At 42.2% G+C, this 9109-nt stretch overlaps 1 pseudogene; it reads right to left on the bottom strand.

The window, feature by feature from the left end:
- Window positions 1-7728: 7728 nt before the first annotated feature.
- On the bottom strand, window positions 7729-7847 carry LOC126207923 (5S ribosomal RNA; annotated as a pseudogene).
- Window positions 7848-9109: the final 1262 nt, after the last annotated feature.

Below are 9109 nucleotides of genomic sequence, written 5' to 3'. Positions count from 1 at the left end.
AGCCGTTCGCAGTACCAGCACAGCAAGGCCGTTTTGGTTAGGGTTACAAGGCCAGATAAGTCAATCATCCAGACTGTTGCCCCTGCAACTACTGAAAAGGCTGCTGCCCCTCTTCAGGAACCACACGTTTGTCTGGCTTCTCAACAGATACCCGTCCGTTGTGGTTGCACTTACGGTACAGCCATCTGTATCGCTGAGGAACACAAGCCTCCCCACCAACGGCAAGGTCCAAGGTTCATGGGGGGGGGGGGGGGGGTCCAGTGTAAATAGTTAAGTAATAAAGTGAGTAATGGGGGTTGGGGTTTCTGTACTGTGTCATTCTTAATGCGATCATTGCGGAACGTCAGGAAGTAATCCATCACGAAATCGTGGAAAACAATATATTTTTATTTTTTTCATTTCTTATTCATTTACTTTTTTTCTACTTTGAGCCATCATTATTCTGGCGGGTTCATTCAGGACACCAAGATTTCCTGCTCTATGCCAGTCTCTTCGAGTAGCAGCTGAACCCAAAGTCCTCAATCATTTGTTCCGTGAATATTTCCTAAACTGTATTCTCCCACAACCTTTTCCCTCCAAGGTTCCCCCTAGTCAAAGGAAGTCTTTCCCTGATATCGCAACACATGTCCAATAATCATGTCCATTATTACAGTCCATGTTTTCAACACATTTCTTTCTTCAGTTATATTGTAAGAAGTTCCTCATTTCGTATCTTATCAGTCCTCATAATTTACAGCATCCTTCTGTATCTCTCTTCCGGCTTTCTCACAGTCCATACATTCTCAGAAATTTCTTTGTCAAATAAAGACCTATGTTTGATACTAATAGGCCGGTTTTTATTAATATGCTCTCTTTTACCCGTGTCAGTCTGCGTCTTATATCTGATTAGCAGCCACGCGTTATCTTGCTTCCAAGGTGGCAGTTGTGAGAGGACTCAGTACGCCTCTAAAAGGAACGATAAGGAATGCCTGGCCCAATGGGGACTGAACATCTTTCGTTAACGCACATTTTAACTACAGTTTATTAAAATTATAAAAACTCACATAATTCACCAAATCAGCAAACTTGAAAGACTGGCCCGCAAAACCAAAGGTTATAGTTAACAATTTCCAAATTGAGATAACTTGATGAGAAAGACTTAGATATGATGAAATTTACCAAATATTTTTTACATTACTGAGCATTTGAGTGTAGAATTACATGCACCCCTTTAAATAAAAGCAGACAACACTTAAAAGCTTTACATAGTCTCACACTAATACCCAACTGAACTTTAACTGGGCGCATCCACTAACATTTAAATCAATCTAAGAATTTTTTTTAAAAAGATATATACAACAACTGTGATAAGAAATTTGAAGGTGAAACTTTTACAAAATACTCTGAGCAACCTCCTGATTTTGCAAACGGTTGGCGGCGGCGACAGAACCTGTGACAGTCCGCAATAAAACGTCCAAGTTCGCCAAATAACTGGTTCTAGAACGTACACAAGACTATTATTACAAACACATTAAAATTAACACACGAATTATAGCCTGGCAACAAATAATACGTGAATCTCAAATTCCGGGGATTATATTTAGAGATTAACTGGGTCCCTTCCTTCAATACCACTCTGTTTTACAGTACAATAAAGGAAAAATAAAAATTCCTGGTACTAAATGACATAACAGAAATCTACAATAAGTTCAGGAAATTTATGGTCGCAAAACCCGCACTACCGGGCTTAATAACATAATCCCATTAATAGCTCAAAGAGGCCAGGCTGGGCCAATTCCATAAGGAGCGGCCGTAAAATAAGGCAGATGGAGCATTAAAACTCACACCAAATCTTTTCGCTGTTCACAAGAGCAAAATTTGCTAAATATAAGGTCATATGCCCTTATTCACTTCTGTCACCAAAGGATCTACGCAAAAAACAGCAAACATGTAATCAGAAGGAAGCTTTACCACAGGAGGAAGAGCTTTGTCAAGCAACTCAAGTTACTCAAATAGCGAGCAACACACTCGGCTGGTATAGTGTGTCGTAATCGCAGTTAGAAGAGCGCTGCTGCACTGCTAAATGTAAGCAACCACTTCAAAAGCTTCTCACGATATATTAGTGGAGAGACGTAAAGGTGCAACTTGCGGTCTCATGGTGGCACATAGAGTAGAACTCTAGGGAAAGACGGCGGTTTCCAGCACCAGCCCCTAGACGGCGCTGGAAAAGGCCACCCCTCCCACCAGCTACGGCACAGCACGGCCCGCACGCCCGTCGTCAAAAGCAGAGCCGCGAACCCGGGACTCCAGGTGCCCCGCACACACCACGAGCATTCCCACCAGGCCACGCCCGCCATCTCGGCGGACAGTCTGCGAGAGCTAGAGCTCGCCAGAGACCTCTTAGAAGCCGCTCGTGGATGTCCACGAAAGCCTGGTGCGCCGCGCGGGGTAGCCGTGCGGTCTCCGAGGTCACGGTTCACGCGGCTCCCGCAGTCGAAGGTTCGAGTCCTCTCTCGGACATGAATGTGTGTGTTGTCCTTAGCGTAAGTTAGTTTCAGTTAGATTAAGTAGTGCGTAAGCCTAGGGACCGATGACCACAGCAGTTTGGTCCCATAGTCTTTACCACAAATTTCCAATTTCCAAAGACTGCTGCGGTAGATCGATTCGCGGCATATTTCATGCTATTTATTAATCTCACTTTCACCGCTCATCATTACTTTGGTCTGTCGTAGGTTTAACCTATGCTGAAATGACAAAGATCGTGGGATAGCGATGTACATATATACAGATGGTGGTAGTATCGGATACACAAGTATAAAAGGGCAGTACATTTGCGCAGCTGTCATCTGCACTCTGATGTTTCATGTGGAAAGGTTTCCAATGGGACTTAACAGACTTTGAATGCAGAATGGTAGTTGCTTCTAGACGCATGGGACATTCTGTGTAGGAAATCAGTAGGGAATTCAGTACTCCCGGGTCCACAGTGTCAAGGGCATGCCGAGATTACCACTTTTCACGCAGTACCTCTCATCACGGACAACGCATTTGCTGACTGCCTTCACTTAACGACCAAGAGCAGCAGCGTTTGCTTAGAGCTGTCAGTGCTAACAGACAAGCATCCCCGCGCCAAATAATCGCAAAAATTAATATGGGACGTATGAAGAGCATATCTCAGGGATAGTGTAGTGAAATTTTGCTTTGGAGGCTGTGTAAGCAGACGACTGACTAACTAACAGCACGACATCGCCTGCAGCGCCGCTCCTGGGATCGTGGCCCTCGATGACTGGGAAATCGTGACCTGTTCAGATGAGCCTCGATTTCACTGGGTAATAATTGATGATAGGGTTCTACTGTGGTGCAGACGCCACGAAGCCGTGGACATTAGTTGTCAGTTGTCAACAAGGCACTGTGCGAGATGGTGATAGCTCCATAATCGTGTGGGCTGTGTATACATGGGTTAGGCTGGGTCCTCTGGTTCAATTGAACCGATCATTGACCGGAAATGGATGTTTTCGGCTACGTGGAAACCATTTCCCGTCAGCCATGGACTTCATGTTGCCAAACAACGATTGAATTCCTGCACGAAATCCTGTACTGGCAACACTTTCGCAATTATGGACGGCTATAGAAGCAGCATTGCTCAATATTTAATGGGGTCTTCCAACGACTTGGTGAGTCCATGCTGAACAAACCCGGGAAAAAGACGGTCCGACACAATATTATGAGTTATCTCATGACTTTTGTCACCTCAGTGTACGTGACTACTATGCAGTTCACACTTAAGAATTCGGCAGAGGGATCATACAAACAATTTATCCGTAACTATAATCGCTGGGTATCTAGTAGAAGCGACAACCTCTAAATTTTTGTGGTTAAACTATTAATTTTTTTCGAAGGAGTGGAACATTTTACATAAAAATGGTTCAAATGGCTCTGAGCACTATGGGACTTAACATCTGAGGTCATCAGTCCCTTAGAACTTAGAACTACTAACTAACCTAAGGACATCACACACATCCATGCCCGAGGCAGGATTCGAACCTGCGACAGTAGCAGTTGCACGGTTCCGGACTGAAGCGCCTGGAACCGCTCGACCACAGCGGCCGGCCGAACATTTTACATCGTTTTACATCATGGAATACTTTTTCTAGGTTGGAAAATCCTATGAAATTGCCTTCATATTTCGAAAAATCGCTTCCAACATCATGCGTGCCTCTGGTTCAATTGAACTGATCATTGACGGGCCAAACTGATTGTCACCTAGCACATTCTCAGTTCTTTCACATTCTTCCATATTTTGCTCTTGTTAACAATTTGAATTCATGAGCTGTCCAGCCAGTTGTGGGATTATCTGATTTATCTGCTCTTGCCCTCTACTGGATAGTGTGGATGGTATTTTCCCGAAAGCCCCATAAATTCCACACACTAAATTAAACAACCGTTTGTTTGTCTCCTCCAAATCTTTTATCATAATGTCAAAAAGTTCCTTCCCATAACAGAGAAGTTCAGTGCAGCTACTCTTGCCACCGATCCGCCCTCTCGTCTGCGTTTCACAGTGGAATTCCTTTTGCAAGTTTGATGTTGAAGACTTTTTTTTAAGTACTCGCTTAGATATTTTGACTTTTCTGAATTTTGATTCTGTCCTTCCTATGCTCACTTCTTTTTCGATTTCTTTTATCAGCCTTTTCTTGCATTTCTTATTGATTTTATTTTTAGGGCCTGTACAGCCGCAAATCCTTTTTTTTTTTTTTAATGAATGGTTTTGTACTTGCTTCTTCCATCCATAAACTGACATCTACTGTTACTCACAATCTCTTCGCAGTCTGTCAGTCTCACTTCTGTCATTGCACTTTTCAAAAATGTCCATTACTCCTCAGACTGACTAATTACTGCTCAATCCAGTGTTGCTGTATCTGCGTTCTCAGGTAAGTTTAAACAGAACTCGTTGTTTTGCAGTACACACTGCAGCCTTCTTTGCTCGTTGATCCTTTGTGGCGATTACCTTAATCTGCAGCATATTGTTCATGAGTGCTATTGATCTGAATCTATATTCTTTTCAGGGTTAGGCTCGAAGTCCATTATCTAATTTTATAATCTCTGCCTCACCATAAAGTAATGCGATTGGTATTTTCATGTGTCTCCACGTCTCTACAAATTATACCTTCTCCTCTTACTATTCTTGAAGAGTGCATTTCTGCTATAACTTTAAATTTACCCCAGAGCTCAAGGTGTTTTTCTCCTTTCATTGTTTCTATCGCCAAACAATATTTTCTCATATCTCTCGCTTCCAATCCTTCCCCTTCTATGATCTTCCATTCCCCATGATTTTTAGATTTTCAGCCGCAATTCACATTTTAAATTTCTGGTTCGAATCCTGCATATAATCTCCCTCTTTGGTACACTTCTGCTTGTGCTGAACCGTAGTTCTTGTCGGTTTGGACTCCAATGACATTGTCTCTGAATTATTTACGTACTATCTCTCCCCTATTTTCCTGCTCATTTTATTATTTTGTGATGTTGCCCTACGTTCGTCTGACCTGCTGTCTTTATCTTCTTCCAATTTCACGTCACTGACCCTCATTACAATTAGTTTAACCTTTTTTAATTCCCTTTTCCATACCGCATTTCAGGCTTCTGACATTCCAGGCTGCAACACTTTGAATGTTAGATTTTGGTTGGTTTTCCAATCTTTTGTCACGGTCATCACATCCATTGTAGTCCCCTCCCGGAAATCCCAGCGGTTGCCTAATCTGAGACCTTTCTCCAATGAGGTATAATAACACTTTTCCAAATTACATACCACTTTTCTTGCAGATATTTTCATGTGTCTCTAACGCACTATTTTTCATTGCCTTCTGTATCTCCCTGCCAGTCATCATTGTCGACTGTTCTGGCTAATTGGGAGTTTCCATTGTAGAGGCTAAGAGGGTAGCATGAACATTTGTCATGTAGTGCATATTCTTTTGACAAGACCATTGACAGAATGACAGGTGGACTTCTCTGACCGACGTAGCTAAAGATTTTGATTCAAAATCGAAGCAGTGTCTGGTAAAGAATGCGGAACGCTAGAATTTTTGATTTTTTTATCGAAGACTGTGCCGCTACAAATCACAGGATTGCACAAAATTAACCTCGCAACCGGAAGGTGTGATGATGTACACTGCCATTACATCACTACATGTCAAAATATGAGGTACCGTTAACGGTTTAAGCGAAGGCGGGAAGAAATCTCCAAAACTTACTGAACATTTTTGATACATTTTACACGATATTGTTCGGAAATTGCAATTACGGCTACAGAGTCTTCAAAGATAGTAATCACCATTATAACGCCATACTTCAGACAAAAATTTTGTTTGAGCAACGCATAACAAACGAACTACTTGGAAGTGCTATTGTAGAATGTCTCATCAGTTCTGAGCACATGATAAATTTATACACGATTCACCAATACTGTATTTACCTATGATATACAAGACGTTACGTCTCCTCCCTTTTCAAGGGACCATATCAGCATTCATACTCAAAATGTTCCTGACAGAAAGCACAGAAAAAAACCAAAACTGGATAGTCGGTTCGAGTTCTGTACTTATTTCTCTAGAATACGAGTACAGCCATGTCACGTAAGACGTGTTGTATAAATACGTATATAATCACGATTTGATTGTACTTTAAAAAATGTATTTCCGCAGCACAGAAACAGAATGTCTTATAGGAAGACTTCAGAGAACACGCTCTGTTTTGTAGAGATGATAATTTCTTTATCATAGTTTACTAAGAGGGAGAAGTTTTTCCTTGCAATATGCTAATATATCGGTATCCGTGTACAGGATATTTGTATTGTAAATTCGGATTGAAGATCCCTACGAATTTCAGAGGCACTATAAATAACATGTGTGGACAGGAACCGGTTCCCTGCTTCAGAACCAAAAATACAATACCAAGTTTTCCGCTCTCATGAGTTAATTACGTCGAACATTCATAGTATTTTACTGTATCTCAGTTAATTATTACATCTGTAACGAACAAACAAAATAATGATAATCTCTGTTGTGGCAGTTAAACAGCACGCATATCATCAGGAGGATAAAAAACCGCGACATTGTAGCGTGACACGGATTTACTTTACGTTTCTTATTTATCTAAGTATTGGGGACTGTCACCACACCAGTTATTACATCACATAATTTTTAATTAACAGAGACACAGTCAGTTATTGGGTTGTTGCATAAGTTCGTAGCGTTTTTCCCATAAGAGTAACAAACATAACATATACACATAACAGAAACTCTTATCGTCAGTAATATATTCTCCTTCACTATTTACGACAGTCTGACAGTGCTGAGTTTTTGATTCTGCTACTGTAAAAATCACGTGTTTTTAGACGAAGAACTCGTCGAGCCTTGCTCGGAGAACATTTTCATCTGGAAAGAAATTACCTTGAAAGTTGTTCGTTAGACAGCGGAAATATCGAAAATCTTAAGGTGCAAGATCAGGCGAATAAGGTGGTTGCGAAATGACTTCCCAGTCCAACTCTCCTCTCCTCCAGAACAGGCCATGAAGGCCCAACAGTACTGACCGGCCGCAGTGTCATGCTCAGCTCACAGGCGTCACTGGATGCGGATACGGAGGGGCGTGTGGACAGCACACCGCTCTTCCGGCCGTATGTCAGTTTCCGAGACCGGAGCCGCTACTTTTCAATCAAGTAGCTCCTCAGTTTTGCCTCACAAGGGCTGAGTGCACCCCGCATGCCAACAGCGCTCGGCACACCGAATGGTCACCCATCCAAGTGCTAGCCCAGCCCAACAGCGCTTAACTTCGGTGATCTGAAGGGAATCGCTGTTAACCACTGCGGCAAGGCCGTTGGCCAGTCCAACTCTGGTATAGCGTTTCTTGTCAGTCCAGAAGAATGCGGGACAGCACTACCGTGGAGTTGCATCACTTCACACAGTCTTGCTGATCGTTGTTATTGAATTGCGCCTGCACGATGTCTCAGTTGTTCACAATAAATGTCAGCAGTGAGGGTTAAACCTTGGGTAGCCCTTCGTAGTACACCACACGGTCGCTGTTCCACCTTCTTTTGCGCATGCGTGCAAGTTTTTGTGCGGGGAGTTACTGCTTTGTTTGGGCTCAAGCATTCCTTTCTTTTCTTTGTGTTAGCATAAAGACACCATTCCTTGCGACCAGTGACGATACAAAACAGGAATGGTCAGTGTTGTTCACGTGTCAATTTATGACGAGCAAGCAGAGATGAACATATGGCCACCCTATTATTTTTGTGATTTTGGCTTAGAGCATGTGATGTCCGTTTTTTTTTTTTTTTTTTTTTTGTACCCTCCCCAATGAATGCAAATGTCGCTCGATGGTGGAATGATCACAGTTCATCAAATTTGCCAGTTATAGAGTAGACTGACGTGGACCATTTTGGATTAATGCGTTTAAACGATCTTCATGAAACTCCGAAGGTGCTCCTGAACGTGGAAAGTCACTAATGTTAAAACGATCCTCCTTAAAGCGAGAAAAGACGCGCTCTGTCCAGTGGCCTTACACTTTAGACGGCGGAAATGTTTCTGGCTGCCTTCACTGTTCTCATCCCTGTATAGAACTCATACAGAAAACTATGTCGGTAGTGTACCGATTTCTCTACTTGGCACTCCATTTTCTAGCGTCCACAGCTTCACTCATTATTTCCACATGACAATATGTAAACTCAAATAGCAAGGGTGAAATACAAATAAAAAATGACAGTCGGCAATTAAATCCATAGCAACCGGAATACCAACATGTAAAACAAAAACTATATGAACTTTCACACCAATCTAGTACTTTCGCTCACTTAACAAGCAGGCATGTGCGAACGGAAGAAATTCTTTTACAAGTTTTTTATTCATTCCAAATATTTTTGTCTCCGGACATCCTGTTAAAACTATTACTAGCTCTCCTGGCCATTAACAATGCGATATCATGAGGACGATATACAACAAACGACAAACTGGCATCATGTGTCGTACCTGCTTGGATATGCAAATGACTAGCACTTCAGTACGATTGCACAAGGAGTAACGCCGTAAGAATACTGCATATACGGACAGATTACGAAGCTGGCTTTTTCTCTTGAAATCCCTGTTGA

This window comes from Schistocerca nitens, chromosome 1, assembly GCF_023898315.1.
Source record: "Schistocerca nitens isolate TAMUIC-IGC-003100 chromosome 1, iqSchNite1.1, whole genome shotgun sequence".
NCBI lineage: Eukaryota > Metazoa > Arthropoda > Insecta > Orthoptera > Acrididae > Schistocerca > Schistocerca nitens.
This window is presented reverse-complemented; position numbering and strand designations above follow the sequence as displayed.